The sequence below is a fragment of the Lissotriton helveticus genome, chromosome 11 (assembly GCF_964261635.1).
Source record: "Lissotriton helveticus chromosome 11, aLisHel1.1, whole genome shotgun sequence".
Lineage (NCBI taxonomy): Eukaryota > Metazoa > Chordata > Amphibia > Caudata > Salamandridae > Lissotriton > Lissotriton helveticus.
The window spans coordinates 1,077,587,354-1,077,603,582 of record NC_136072.1 but is presented as its reverse complement, the minus strand read 5'-3'; the positions used below and the strand labels follow the sequence as shown (position 1 = coordinate 1,077,603,582).

Genomic DNA, 16,229 nt, shown 5'->3' with positions numbered 1-16,229 from the left:
GACCGGCTAGATAACAACGCCCACAACAGCAAGGAATTATTCAACATCGTCAAAGAATTTACCAACCCATCAGCCAATTCCAACGACATCACCCCCTCCCAAGCCCTCTGCGACTCCCTAGCTTCCTTCTTCCACAACAAAATCGCAGACATCCACAACAGCTTCGACAACCGACCCGGAGACCAACCCACCCAACCTTCTGCAGGACCTTCACCCCCCTTGAACATCCTTAACGACTGGAACCCAATCTCCACTGAGGACACCATCCGCCTGATGAACTGCATCCACTCAGGATCCCCAACTGACCCATGCCCTCACCACATCTTCAACAAAGCAGACTCCATCATAGCACCACACCTCCGAGATGTTATCAACTGTTCCCTCAACACCGCCACCTTCCCTGAAAGCTGGAAACACGCAGAACTCAGCGCCCTTCTGAAAAAACCCACAGCTGACCCCACCGAACTCAAAAACTACCGCCCCATCTCGCTTCTTCCATTTCCGGCCAAAGTCATCGAGAAAGCTGTCAACAACCAGCTCGCCACCTTCCTCGAAACCAACAAATCCCTCGACCCCTCACAGTCCGGCTTCCGAGCCAAACACAGCACTGAGACCGCACTTATCGCAGCAACAGACGACATTCGAACTCTTCTGGACAATGGAGACACAGTCGCCCTCATCCTCCTCGACCTCTCCGCTGCCTTCGACACAGTCTGTCATAGCACCCTTCTACAGCGCCTCAAAAACATCGGAATCCAAGGAAAAGCACTGGAATGGATCACCTCATTCCTTACCGGAAGAACCCAGAGAGTCCGCCTCCCACCATTCAAGTCTGAGTCCTCTGAAGTCATCTGCGGCGTGCCACAAGGATCGTCACTCAGCCCCACCCTCTTCAACGTATACATGAGCCCCCTTGCGGCCATCGCCCGCCAACACAATCTCAACATCATCTCCTACGCTGACGACACTCAACTGATCCTCTCACTCACCAAAGACCCTAACACTGCCAAAACCAACTTACACGAAGGAATGAAAGAAGTAGCCGAGTGGATGAAGCACAGCCGTCTGAAACTGAATTCAGACAAAACAGAAGTCCTCATCTTAGGCACCTCCGCCTGGGATGACTCTTGGTGGCCAGAGGCCCTTGGAAAAGCACCCATCCCGACGGACCACGCACGGAACCTGGGCGTCATCCTGGACTCCTCACTCTCGATGACCAGACAAGTCAACGCCGTTTCATCATCCTGCTTCAACATTCTCCGCATGCTCAAAAAAACATTCCGCTGGATCCCCACCGAAACTAGAAAAACGGTCACCCACGCACTGATCACGAGCCGCCTGGACTACAGAAACACCCTATACGCCGGTACCACCGCAAAACTCCAGAAAAAACTCCAACGCATCCAGAACGCTTCAGCCAGGCTCATACTAGACATCCCGCGTAAAGAACACATCTCTGGTCACTTGAAAAACCTCCACTGGCTCCCCGTAAATAAGAGGATTACTTTCCGCCTCCTAACCCACGCACACAAAGCACTTTACGAACTTGGACCCGAATGCCTCAACACACGACTGTCCTTCTACACCCCCTCCCGTCAGCTACGATCCTCCAACCAAGCCCTTGCCACTGTACCTCGCATCAACAAAACCACCATGGGAGGCAGATCCTTCTCCTACCTGGCAGCTAAAACCTGGAACTCACTTCCCACTCACCTTCGACTTACTCAGAACCACCTAGCATTCAGAAAGCAACTTAAAACTTGGATATTCGACAAGTAATTTCCCCATCCTCCCTCAAGCGCCTTGAGACCCTATGGGTATGTAGCGCGCTATACAAATTTCCTGACTTGACTTGACTTGACTCACAAGTAGAAGTCCCAGGAAAATAACTGTGGAAGCTGATCCTACTCCAAATCTGTATGTGGCTTGGAAGTTACCAGTTCCAATCTGTGCAAGAGAACTTAGATGGTTAATGTGCCTGCTGGAGAAAGAGAGAGTGTAACCTGCAAATACCAAGTGCCAATTCCAGAACAATTACTTCATAGCTATTGGTCCTACTGCAGATTCTTATGTAAACTACATCAATCTATCTGTTCCAATGCAGTTCCGTCTGTAACTACGCCTGCTGTAGGAGAGGGGGAAATACATCCTACATGTACTAATCCCAGTTAGACAGCTCTGCTGCCACTGTTTGTATAAAGGTTGAAGCTAGTCACAAGAACCAATCCATCAATACAGCTCTGGTTGTTAGTGCGCCTGTTGGAGATAAAGTAAGTGTAAACTGCATTTCACAAGTCCCAATTCCAGCCATATAGCTCCGCGTTCACTGCTTCTCCAGCAGAACCCCATGATTTCGCAAAACACTGGTTCATTCTATGTAAAACAGCTCATGCTGTTAATGCACCAGCTGCAGAATTGCTATGTTTGTGACCCACAGGTACCAAACCGCACATCCGGCTACATGGGTCTGTGGTTACTGTTCCTTCTGCAGAACTAGAAGTAGCCTGCAAGACACCAGATACCATCTATGGCCCTTAATGCTCCTCTAGCACAGAATTGTGAGAACCCTTAGGTCACCATGTGAAATAGCTGAGGAAGTTAATGTGCTTGCTGCAGAGCCCTATGTGCATTCTACAAGTTAATGGTACCAGTAAAATAGCTCAGAAAGCGAATGCACCTATTGCAGAGACGTGCATGCATTCTGCAAATCACTGTTTCCAATACATGTTCTACAGCCTGGGTTAATATTGCACTGGAGAGATTTGAAAGTAATTTAAAGTTTAAATGCCCCAAGCCATGGAAAATAGCTCGCTATATTAATTTCATTGTTGCAGAGATGAGTTGGTCACATTGCAACAGCTTTGTGTGTTAATTTGCCGACTTCAGAGATCAGTAAAACCAGTACATCACTGGTTCCCGTACCAGTAAGCTAGCTGGGTGCGTTAACGTATCAGTTGCAGAGATACACCTGCAACGAGCAGGTCATAGCTTCCAATCTCTAAAACGTAATGCACGTGCTGTAATATCTTGCAAATAGCTGATGCCCCACAGCGGAAATCTTCACAAACAATGTATGTCATGGGCTCCTAGATCAGGAGGTTCAGCTTGTCCTTTCATTCATCTGTGGGGGGAAACGAAAATTTAACACATCAGGGCCCATAGAGGTGTGCTCTACAAATCCTCATGTCTGTAGCAGCAGCAAACACAGCCTCATTGAAGGGTGTTAAGGCCTGGCCTAGTCCATGACCGCCGGTCCATCCTGCGCTGCTCACACTGGCTTCCAACCACGCAGGTGCCAGCTCTGACACAGCCCTGTCTAATTTTTCTAAGGTCTGACAGCTTTATTTCTGTCAGAGAATCCCACTCAACTCCGGTCTGTCAATTAATCTCCAAATCCCGGATTATCCTACTGCGCTGGCCTGCGCACCTTCACCACCTATGTGGACCCTTCACATGCAGGGCAGCAGAATGGCACACAGTCCAACAGACGTGCAAACTTCCACTACTCGGTGAGCGTAAATTGGCCTTTAAACTTCTTAGTAAAAGATCTCTGACAGCATTTTGTAAAGGCTTTCAGTAACTGTCAGTCCCTACCAGCAAACATCAGATTGCAGCTGCTGCATGGTGCGGTGTTTGGAGCCATTTTTAGGTCGAGCATAACAGACTGCACAGCTGTCCAGCTGCGAAAGACAGATTATGGGCTCACCAAAATCATACAGGAGCTTGCAGTCTGCCCTTTGCTTACTACTGGTTGGCTTAGCTGTCACTCTCATTTGTCCTATTGCTTTTTGCTAACTTGCGTTGTCCATCATGCGTATGTCCCTCCCTAGAGTAGTGAAGATTTACTTGTATCCTTCCACTACTCACTTTCAGAGAACTGCTTGTATCTTTTGTCTTAAGAACTCAAGGAAAATCCATGTATTATCCAGCTGTTCCCCCACTGTACTTCTCATCCCTGTGGTCCGTATTGCTCTCGGTCACCCATGTGCTTCTCCCCTGCCTTCTCCACAATGCTCTCTCTCTCTCTCGTGCTTTTCTCTCCCCTGCATTGCTTTCTCATCAGTGTCCTTCTCACCTGCTAGCTTTTCTTCCCCCACATTCCACATTGTTCGCTCCTGCCAGTTTGCTTTTCTCTGCCTTCCACCCATGGCTCCCTTGCTGCTTACCCCCCAATCCCCCAATCTGTGTCCCTGTGTTGCTTCTTCTCCGTCTACCCAGTCTTCGGGGTTGTTTCTGCCCTTAGTGTTGCTTCCGCCACCCGTTTAAAAAAATGCTGCACAGCATCGGGATACTGTACAGGATTGCTAAGAGCCATTGGCTAAACCGATTGGCTTTTGCCAATGCTAGTTACTAGAGTGGAGGTCTAATGTTGCTCTAGTGTAAATCCCCACTTCTATGTGCTAACTGGGATCCTACAGCTAAGATCCTAACTGTATGTTATGATGTGTGTATATGTGACCTGTGTGGTACATGCATTAAATGTACGATCAAACCTGTGTAATGGAGCCCTGCGGGTTCCATTTTGGAACGCATTGACCCTATCCTGTGCATGGAGTGGTGTATTGTTTTGCCAGACAGCGGAAGTCTACTGCTGATGCTGCTGAAACTGGAGGGGGGAGACCCAGACACAGAACAGGGGAGCGAGGAGACAATGTTCTTTTAGAAATTCGATTGGGGGAGTTGGAGAAAGGCAGCGACCAAGATGCCTGATCACTGCTGAGGCTGTGTGAGACTGCTGCACCTTTTGACCTGTTACTGCCCAGTGTGGGGAACTAATTCTGGAGAACTAATTCACGGATGGCCGGGAGTGACTGCAATCTTCAGAGGTCAATTGGGGAAGAGGAACAACCACTGTGGCTGTTTGTTAACACACAGGGAGTGTGGCATTAGAAGCAGCAGAAGATATTGGCCACTGGCGTCTGGGAAATAAGTGGAGTTGCGACTCGGTACTGAAGGATGAGCTATGAGCATGAAGACAGCAGTCAGTGTTGGTAACTGGATGACTCAATCAGCAGCTGAGGTGAAGGGACAGGCTACAGCTGCCTCAACATCTATATATTTACTGCTGGGCTCTCCCGGGAGAGGAAGAATCCTTCAAAGCTCTCATATGCCTTCTTTGGCCTCTGTGCCAGGGAGAAACATTGCCACACACGGAGGTAATACGGCAAACCGAGACAATCCTCATACTACACTTGGTCAAATAACCTGGCCATTATAATTCAGTGTTTAAACTGTGACCAAATAAGGGGGGGGGAGCCATTTCCTCTCTCCCATTTTACGTCAGGGTACGAACGCCATTTCACAGGCACTGTAGATCATATATGCAATGGTTACATGACTAGGACTGCACGGAGAGAGATTCAACCTGATCCATTGCACTGTTTCTGTTATCAAAAAGTAATACAGACCACTTTGAGCAGCTCTATCTGTCAGATTACTCATGCTTATTGACTTGAGATAAAACCTTTTACAGATATCTACCAACATAAATCAGTCTGCGCTTGAAGCGGAATAATGTGGACGGAACTACAACATTGCTTAAACCGAAACCAAGTTTTCCTTGACTGGGCTCCTATGGCAGACACCGCGCAGGCTATGTACAGGCTTACAGTTTGTAGCTAATTTAACACCTCAGTCATGGATCTCAACTCAAAGCAGCTACACACCAAATGTTATTTTCTGAAGCAGTGTCTATAGGGAAAAGTACCCCGGAACTGGATGACCAGAAACAGTCTGCTATGATGATGGAGGCCATGCGTAAGGAAATTTCAGCCACTGGTGCAACGTTATCCACCATGGATTTCTAGATCACAAACCTGAGTACGTAGGTAAAATGTATGAGAGATGATATCTCCATCTTTCATAGGAGGATTGATCCGACTGACAAATGACTATAGGTGGTAAAATCCAAGTATGACACCTGGGCTGATTCGGGACGTAGTATAAAACTTTTAAAAAGCAAAGTCTCAGATCTTAAAGATCAGGCAAGGAGAGAGAACGTTCACATTTATGGAATGCCCAAAACACTTGAAACGACAATATGGTGGGCTTCTTGCTATAGCTGCATTCAGGTCATATGAAACCCCAGAGGGCCCATCACATTAGACAATGCTCCTGGGAACCATGTGGGAGAAACCAAGACCCATCATTGCATGCGTCTTACGACACCAACACAAGAGCTATTCTTGCAGCGGCCAGGCATAATAAGGGACCACTAATACATGAAGACAACCAAATCTTCTCTGCGAACTACTCTTCATATACTAATACTAAACAGAAAAACCTCCTTACCTTTCAAGCAAGACTTTGCCTATGAGATCTGAAAAACAGCAAGCAGGATCCGGTCCACATACTAGTGACAATGGAGGTCAAAACTACAGAGTTATTTGATCCCATGGATTTGGAGACGTTCTGGGCACCGTGGGCGACTCTGCCATGGATGCAACAGCAGACTCAAACTCACCTAAAACAAGCATTTACAATGCAATGGTCTCGGCATTGTTAAAGTTAGAGCTATTGGCATTGCTCATGACATTTTTATTTATGTTTTTAAAACATAAATAAATGGCATTGTTATTTACAATGCCAATTGCTTAATCTCTCGCAAATGCGAGACCTATTGCATTTGCACCCACACACAGAGCCACACACACAAAGCCACCCACACACACATACAGAGCCACCCACATAGAGCCAATCTCCAAACCATCCACAACCCCGCAGCCAGACTCGTCCTCGGAACCCCACGACACAAGCACATGACCCAGAACCAACGAGGCCTCCACTGGCTCACCTTCGAGAAGAGAGTAACCTTCAAGCTACTCACGCACGCCTACAAATCCCTCTACAAAATCGGACCCAAATACCTCAACGAGAGAGCCTCCTTCCTCATACACAAAAGGAACCTCGCTCTGCCAACTTCGCCCTGGCAGAGACCCCACGCATCCGCAGAACCAGAGCATGCGAAGAGCCTTCTCCTATGTCACAGCAAAGACCTGGAACGAGCTCCCAGTCAACGTCAGATGCTCCCCTACTCTGCACACCTTCAGGAAGAGCCTCAAGACCAGGCTCTTCAACTGACCCAGAGCTGCACCCGACCCCCACCACCCAAGCGTCTTGAGACCCTCAGGGGTGTGTAGCACGCTTTATAAAACCCTGATTGATTGATTGAAAACAATACAGAAATCAAAAAATACATTCCTGCATTAAAACAAAACTAACAAAAAAATCAATAACTGCTATACAGTCTATGTAATTGCTTAACTTCTCACCCAGCCAGCCTAGGCTTTTCATTTATTCATAAAGGGGGCATTAGCTGCACCAGTAGTGGATGTAGGAGTGGCCTCTGAAGTTAAATCTTTGGTTTCTTTTATCACAGTGTAATAAAATATTGAATACTTTTCAACCTCACCTCCACTTGGTGGCCAGATGACCTTGACCATCCTCTCCTCCCAGTGGCCAAAGTTAAAAATCTTGCTGTCTTAATAGCTTTCCAACTGACCTTCTGCCACTAAGTCAATGCCACAATCTCCTCCTGCTTCTATCTTCTTAGGATCATTAGAAAATCCTCATGTTCATCTCAGTATCTACTAGAAAGACAGCGATCACAGCCCTGACACTTTCCAAACCTGATTACTGTAATGGCCTTTATGTCAACTTGCTCAAAAATCTCTCAATCAACCACAAATGGTGCAGAACGCCGCTGCCAGACTGTTGTTAGGTATCCCTAAATTCAAATCCATCTCTGTGGAGATCAGACGCCTTCATTGGCTCCCTGTAAGAAGCTGGTTTAGGTTCAAGGTCCTTTGTGACTCTGGATCAGACTTTCTCAAAAAATTATTGCAATGGTACGTTCCCAGCCATTTACACTGTTCCTCCAGAGCCTTGCTTGCTCCTGAAGGTGCCCAGATTTGATAAGACCAATTAGGAGGTAGGAGCTTCACTGTTTCCACAGCTAAGCTCTGGAATGATCTCCCCCTCATACATTTGAGCCTCACCTACTCTGCCGTCTTTCAGAAAGGAGCTGAAAACGTGTCTCTTTAACATCTTGCCATGTTCCTATTAGGCCCCTCTTTGTCCTCAGCAGCAGTCTCAGCACCATGACACCGTTGGGCAGATGCACGCTCCATAAAGTCCTTTAACATAACAATGAACACTTTAAGAAATGAGGGTCTGAAAAAACACGCCTACGGTCTTGTGGTGTTAGAGACAACTGCAACATCAGTAGCTTTTCAAAGACATGCATGTGTGCAAGTTTATGGATTTGTTGTTAATGTGGGCAGTGTACTGCATTAGTGGAGAACAAGAGCAAACATACACTAAGCAAAAGGTGAGTTAAAAGGAAAATGAGTACAATAGCAGGCAATGCCCAGGTGGCTTCTACAAAAAAGGAGAACCATGGCACTTATATTGCCAATCTTGGCAGGCATTGTGCAGTTTATTTATTTATTTTTTAGATTTATAAAGCGCGAACGTATGCCCGGGGGCGTCTTGGCGCTGAAAACTCAACTCATGTCTCTTGCAGTGTAAAACCAGACTAATTTACTGTGTGAATAGCCATGTCTTTAGACTTTTACGAAACGTATAAAGGGAGTGATTTAATCTGATTGGGAGCGGGAGTGCATTCCACAATCTGGCAGCTGTAACTGAAAAGCGTCCGTCACCCCATGAGAGAGTCTTAGTACGGGGCACAGTTAATTGGTGCAGAGTCACTGATCTTAGTTGCCTAGCTGGAAGATATGGTATAAGCTGGTTTCTCAGAAACTGAGGGCCACAGTGATGCAGTGCTTTGAATACCAGACAGAGTGTTTTGAATTCTATCCGCTTTTTTATGGGTAGCCAATGGTACTTGCGGATGGTGTGAGCAATAGGTTCAAATTTGGGGATTTTTGATAGTAATCTGGCTGCGGCATTTTGCACTAATTGCATTTTATTGATGACCCGAACTTGAGCATTGGCCAGAATGCCGTTGCAGTAGCCGAGAGAAGATAGTACAAGCGTACTAACCAAAGTTTTGCCTGCAGTGTCGGGTGGAAACGGAAGACATTTTTTGATCAGTTTTAGTTTGTAAAAAGCTGATGCTGCTGTCTGATTAGCATGCGCGGCGAAGTTGAGATGGTCGTCAAACACTACTCCTAGATTCCTAACCTTTGCAACAGGCTTGGGGACGGTTCCAAATGATGACGGCCACCAGATAGATGACCACAGTGGTGAGATCTTTCCAAAGATGACCACCTCGGTCTTCTCGGAGTTTAGCTTAAGGCAGCTAGAGGACATCCAATCTCCAATTGCTTGCATGCCCTCTTGGAATCGCTTCGCCACCTCTTCACCATTGTTGTTAATGGCGAGGACTAGCTGGGTGTCATCTGCATAGGAGGTAAGGCCCATCCCGTATTGCTTGATGACTCTAGCAAGGTCCGACACATAGATATTAAAAAGTGTCGGACTCAGGGATGAGCCTTGAGGAACCCCACAGGGTAGAGAAAGCTCAGCTGATTGAAATGGCCCCAAAGTAACTGTCTGAGTTCTGTCAGACAGAAAAGAGGCTAGTAGGTTTTTTGCTCTCCGGTGTACGCCCATCCGTCCGACACGGTCGATCAAGATGGAGTGATCGAACGGTGCCGAAAGCCGCAGAGAGGTCCAGCAGTATAAGAACTGCTGTGCCCCCTTGATCTTTGATGAGCCTAATGTCATCAGCGACCTTTATGAGGGCGGTTTCCGTGCCGTGGAATTTACGGAAACCAAACTGGGTGCTGTCCAACAGTTGATGATCCTCTAAGTACTCAGACAGCTGCTGGTTCATGGCTTTTTCTACCACCTTAGCCAAAAAATGAAGGCTGGCTATTGGTCTGAAATTTTTCGGATCATTCATGGCCAGATGCTGTTTCTTTAGGAGAGGTTTTAAGAGAGTACTCTTCAACGCATTGGGGTATAACCCTGCGATGAACATGGTATTGCACAATTGCATAACTATTGGTGCTATTAAGTCCAGAACTGACTGAAGAATTTTTGGGGGACAAGGATCTAAAGCCGATCCTGTTTTTATATTATTAATTAGGTCCCTAGTTTGTTGCTCGGTTATTTCTTTAAAACAAGGAAAGGAACTTTCAGAAGAGGGGTCGTGAGTGGGGAATATAGAGGAGTTATCTTTGGCGGAGAAAGCAGAGTAGATGTCATTGACTTTGGTATAAAAGAAATTAGCCAACGCATCACAGAATGCTTGGGAGGGGGTGGAACCAAGGCAGGGGTGTTTCCCGCTAATTGTTTAACTACCTCATATAGCTGTTTGTTCTAATTTTTAGCGTTCTCAATTTGAGTGCTAAAAAACTTTCTTTTTGCCTCAGTAATCATTTTTTTATAGATTGCCAAAGACTCCTTCTAGCGAGATTTATCTTCGGCATCATAAAGTCTGCGCCAAGTCCTCTCCCTATTCCTGCAAATTTGTTTCTGTGTTCTTAGTTTTTCCGAAAACCACGGGGCAGACGGAGTAGACCTGTTTCTGGATATAGTTTGGTGGAAAATGAATAGGATAAATGGTACAGTATATCAGGACAGCAATGTGTAGGTATTGCCGACAGTGAGCGGCCTCTCTTACTAAAGTGCCCACTTAGTATGAAGGGGGTTTGTTTGTTTGCTTCTGTCCTGAGCCTCTTGAGTAGCAGTAGAACTCTAAAAAGCAATTGCTAGCAGAAAGTATCATACAATAATACAAGTTTTGTACAGAGATCTCACTGTTCCTATGTCAGTGCATACTTACGTGTGCAGTTATGTCCTAGTGAAAACACTGCACACTGTGATGTTGTTATATGCCTTACATTGCGTGCAAAGTTTTCAATAACGAACTGTACAATATCCACCGTTTTAACACATTTGAGAAAAAAAAAATCTTGCGGCGGAAGAATCCCACGCACAGTCTTTTTTCAGTCTTCACTCGCTTGCTCATTATACTCAGTGCTTTAAATGAGCCGGTACTCACCGGTACTGAGTACCGGCACTTCTTTTTTTCCCCGCTAAGAGTACCGGCACTTCTCCGTTACCAAATAAGAGTACCGGTACTCAGTCACCCATAGTCGTGAGCATGCATCGCATTTCTACACTGCGTCGCATGCTCACATATTGGTAATTTCACAAGGAGGGCAGTAACGCCATGGCGCCAAGGCAGAGCAACGTGTGACCCAGGCACGAAATGCCCATTGGACTTCAGTACAACCCGCCCCCCCGCCGTGTGTGGCAGCCCGGCTGAGACAGGTTGCCGGGCGCACACACAGCTGCACCCGAGTACTTCACACGTCTTTGAAAGACGTTTTTGCTTCTTAACGAGGTTTTGAAGTGTTTCTTAACTTCTTAGAGAGCCCCCGCAGCTCCAGTCTGACTTTTGCTTGAAGAATGAAATGAAACCGTGCACAGCCATTGAACGAGAGAAAAAGGTGGGGTGCAAGGAGGGGAGGAAAAAATAGTATGCACTCATTTTTGCATGCCAGTATCTATATGTATTAGCACCTTAAAGGCTAGACCACTGTTTTTTTGGGGAAAATGCGCAGCGCGAGCGTCCCCATGGAATGCACCCTGTAGGACTTGCCCAGTGCAATCTCACAAGACTCAAAGGAAGCCCCCGGCATCTGGTGGAAAATCCTATCACACCTTAGGGCAGAGCATGTAGCTGCTCTTGAGGGGCTCTCCCCTCTACCACATTACAGTACTTCCACTGTGGAGCAAGGGCTTGTAAAGAGAAGCACACTGTACCCTCTGGAGGGGGCAGCATTTCATCCTCTATTTGTGTACTTTTACCTCCTAAACAAACACCTGCTAGGGTTGTAAACAAGTAAATCCTCCCTCAGGTTTTGCTGTCTAACAAGTGTGGTGTTGGGCTGCCAGACGTTCTCTGTGTGACGCATGCATGCATCAAGGCTGTTAGAGATGCGACTCTTGGCCAAGGCCTGGACCTGTCCTGGGGAACCTGTTGATTTTACTTATGTCTCGGGCAGTGGGACCTAATGCCCTCAGCAAAAGCAACAATGAATGCAAGCATTGGCAAAGTCAGTAGGCCTCACTTTTGTGACCTGTTGAGTTTGCCAGTGTTTTTTAACTGTGTGGGAGCAAAAGAAACATGGGTTGGGGGAAAGCAACATGGAGTACACTGGTGAGGAGATGTGAAAAAGCAGATGGGTGAGCACAGCAAAAGTGAGGAGCTGGGAGAAGTTGTCAGTCAACACAGAACACTGAATGCAGAGGAAAGACATACACAAAGGAGGTGGCTTGAAAACACACTCTCTAATGGAGTACTTCACACAAAAGAAAAAGTGTTGTGACCCTTCAAATGTTTTTCGCTTAGTCCCGCCTCTAGCCCCGCCTCCTTGCTACGCCCACAGCTCGATCTGAGGAGTACCTGCACTTTTTCCCCCCCATTTAAAGCACTGATTATACTCCAGCATAACATTTCCGCCCCGCCACTATTAAAATCCACCAGCTGTCACTAGCACCAGGCTCAATGATTGTCATGCCACAAACTGAAAAGTGGATAACGTAGACATGCTGAGCATGCCTGCTAGGTGGGGCGTCAGAAAAGAGCATCAGGTCACTGGGTACCTCAGACTGTAATGTGGCAAGAAACGTATTTCACATATTTAACAAGTATTTTTAAGGCACTTGCGTTTCTAAAGTTCTTCCTAACGGACAGTATTAAAACTGGCGAGCGAGGGCCTGGCAGTTAGAGAAGTTCTGTTCTACGAGGTGAAAAGCTTTTCAACTGGATGCATACTTTTTTATTTGCATGATTTGCTGCTGTTAGTGACTGTGCTAACAAAAACTGGAAGTGTAAGAATGAGGCATGAGGTCCACTTGATGTAATTATGTTAGACCTCTAGCCCTGGAGCAACCATTAGTAATGTAGCGCTGCAAAAAGCACAATGACTCTAGCATATTCTGTGGTGGGGAAGATGGTCCAAAATATTATACTCCCATTTCCTTCGTCGTCACAAGATTGCTTACTCTTTCCAATGGCCGAACTTGACGTATATCCGATAAGAATTTTAAAGCAGATGTATTTTCCAAGACTGTCATTCACTTCTGAGTTTCCCTTCTCCTGAGCAAACACTACATGAGGGCATTTCCCTCTTATGCAAAGATCCCGTGCTATTAAATTGTCCTTTCCCAACATTAAAAAACACACACGCACACAATCCTGAATCCTCTCACCTCAGCCCTCCTTCTCCCTCCTATGTTATTGTTGCCGTCCTGTGGGGGAATAAGCCAGACGGACACTTCCGAATCGCTTTCACTTCCTGTAACGTCACAAGGCACCCTCAGGACGGAAACGGTCGTTTACTATCGCCATCTTGCAGGTGGCAAGCATAGAAAGAGAAGACAAACTACTGCCGACTTTGCCTAATAAACAAGCGATTAGAAAGGGCGCACTCCACGAAGGTATATATCTGCTAGAAACACATCAATAAATATTGCACACAAAAAATGAAGCTGAAAGATTTATTTACTGAAACCTTTTGAAATTATAAAACAATGTGCATGTAGGTTCAAGCGTGAAAGCGTTAATTTTTTTTGTTTTAGTTTTTTTACTGATTATACTGATCCAGTGCCCCTAATGAAAAACTGTCTCACCAACGCTACCAATCTCCACAATACTCCCCATTAATCATGAATCACTCACCAAGGCCCATAAATCAACGAGACAATTTTTGAGCAACTGAATCATGTGACCTAATTAATCAGATCTATACACTAAACTATTTATACATTTATATACAACTGCAGGGGGGCGTGGCTTGCGCGGCGATGTGAGCAGACGCGCTTAGACGGAGCTCCCGCTGTTGACAGCTAGCCTTAATAAGCTATTAAAGCGGAGTCGAGGGGCCTCAAACTCCCCCGGAGCTTTTGGAGGGGGCTGCAGGCTTGTAAGCGGCGTCCTGTCTGGCGATCTGGACGGGGGACGGCGGATGAGTGGTCCTTGACGGCGCCGGTCGGAGGTTCGGAGTGGAGACCCGCCATTTTGGAGGCCCTGCCCGTTATAGATCCCGCTCCTGACAACCGGGAGGAGAGCGCTGGAGGGTGAGCGCTGCTTGTAAATTCCTGGAGGGCCCTCGCGGACGGACTTTGCCTGGTAGATGCAGGTGGCCATATTCATACCCCGGTGAGCGGCTGACGGGCGGTGGTGGTGGATCCCCGACGTGGATCGGGGGAAGGAGACCCGCCATTTTGATGTGCCTGGAGGGCCGAGACAGAGGTCCGGGTGCCTGGACCTGGCTGCTACGGGCGCTTTCATGACCTCAGCCCTGTGGTGCGGAGCGAGGGAGTCCTGCGGGCGGCTCCCCTGAGCAGCGGGGGCAGAGGAGTGAGGACGGGAGACCTCTGCACCACCGCGACCCGCCATCTTGTGATCGGTGGGAGCGGCCCGAGTGAGCCGCGGAACTCCGAAGCCCTCGGAGTGCTGCAAGGCAGGTGCGTGGTGCCGCATCTGTGAGTGGCGTCGAGGGCTCTTGGCGAGCGGCGAGGACCTGGGCCCCGGACGGAGACGGCCCTGGACGTGCCGCGAGGTGGTACCTGCCCGGTGTGAGCGGCGGCGGCGGCCCCCCGCCCGTGGGACCTGTGCCGGTCTGCCTTTGCTGGCTGCTGTGGAGGAGAGGAGGCCTCCAGGGATCGGTCTGGCAGAGAGCGAGACCCGGGGGCATTAAAGTGAGCGGTATCGTCCCGGCGTGTGTGGCGGAGGAGGACGGAGCAGTCCGCATCTCCAGACTACTAGAGGGTCTGCCAGGGGAGACCTTTTGTCCCGAGTAGTGGGCTCAGGGGCGATGTGGGAGTGATCTGTCTCCCGCCCTGCATCGGGTCTCTGGCTGTGGTAAGCCCTGGACAGTGGGGTGTTTGGAGTGGTGAGGGGGCGAGTTGCGGGGTTACGGTCTCGCCCCTCGCTAGAGTCACCTGACGTGAAGCCCTGGGCCTGAGCGGAGTGGGCCCTGCGCCGGTCGCTTGACGTACTCTTCCCTGCCTGGTACTGTGGGGGGCAGTCAGTTGTGGTGAAGCTCTAGACTGTGGCACGGCTGGCTGATCATCTTCCGGGGCCCAGCTGTTGAAGAGTGACCTCCTAGGAGGCCGTACCTTTGTTTTGCGGGCGGAGGGGACCTGCCTGGGTGTGGGGCCAGAATCTTTGGTGGTGGGTGGGTGGCCTTGTTCTATCTCTAGTCTTGCCTACGGTGAGCTGACCTCCTCCCCTATTCAGTGCGGGATTTGGCTGTATTGCCCGCTCTAGAGAACAACCAGCGATGACACGCTCCAATAAAGGCAGCAAGGCCGACTCGGCTGTGACCCCCAAGGACAATACGGTCATGGCCAAGTGGGGTAAAGCGGGGGCGCCTGCGGCTGGTGAAGGCCCATCCAGGGGTGCGGAAGACTCTCTGCCGGTCACTCAGGCGTTCATGTCCTCCTTCATGGTTGAGTTGAAAGCAGAGATAGGCTCACTGAGGTCCGAGGTTCACAGCTGTGTTAAGGAGCTTCGGAAGGAGGTGACGGACCTTGGAGACCGGGTTGATGGGCTAGAACGGAGAATGGCCATGCGCACGGAGGACCAGGAGCACTTGTGGCAGCGCCTGGCGGCCCTGGAGGAGCAGAACATCGAGCTCCAGGTGAAGCAGGAGGACTTGGAGAATAGAAGTCGGCGCAACAATCTCCGCATCCGGGGCATTCGTTGGGAGAGGAAGGGGAGGACATCATGGGCTACGTGGCGCAGCTCCTGCAAGAGGTCTGGGGGGACGAGAACGCCTCACCCCCAACATTGGATCGGGCGCATCAGGTGGCCGGCCCGGCGTGGAGACCGGGGCTCTTGCCGGATATCCTGACATGGGTCCACTTTTTCACTGAAAAGGAGGCAATCTGGAAGAATGCCCGTGAGAACCCGGATCTGAGATATAACGGACACAAGATTCAAATCTTTCAGGACTTGGCGCCCAACACCCTTAAGCGGAGACGCGCATTTCGAGCGGTGACTGAGAAGCTGCGAAGTATGGGCATCGCTTATCAGTGGGGCCACCCATTCGCACTTATTTTTCAGTGGGAGTCGAAGCGCAGAACTGTGAGATCCTACACAGAGGCGGCGCAGCTCCTTCGCCTGGCAACCACCCCTCCGCCGAGCCCGTCGCAGCCCCGCAGACAGAAGAGGACGCCGGCTGGACCAGACTGGACCACGGTGCATCGGCATCGTCGTACTTCCCCTGCAGCGGGGGTCT

The 16,229-nt window shown here is 48.7% G+C and overlaps 1 protein-coding gene across 1 annotated transcript in view; it reads right to left on the bottom strand.

The window, feature by feature from the left end:
• The window catches only part of PRKAB1 (protein kinase AMP-activated non-catalytic subunit beta 1), a 148,379-nt gene extending 135,092 nt beyond the window's left edge, over window positions 1–13,287 (bottom strand). The window contains exon 1 of the mRNA XM_078667650.1: window positions 13,195–13,287. The gene's annotated coding sequence lies outside the window, so the exon portion shown is untranslated. The remainder of the gene's footprint in view (window positions 1–13,194) is intronic.
• Between the last annotated feature and the right edge of the window lie 2,942 nt (window positions 13,288–16,229).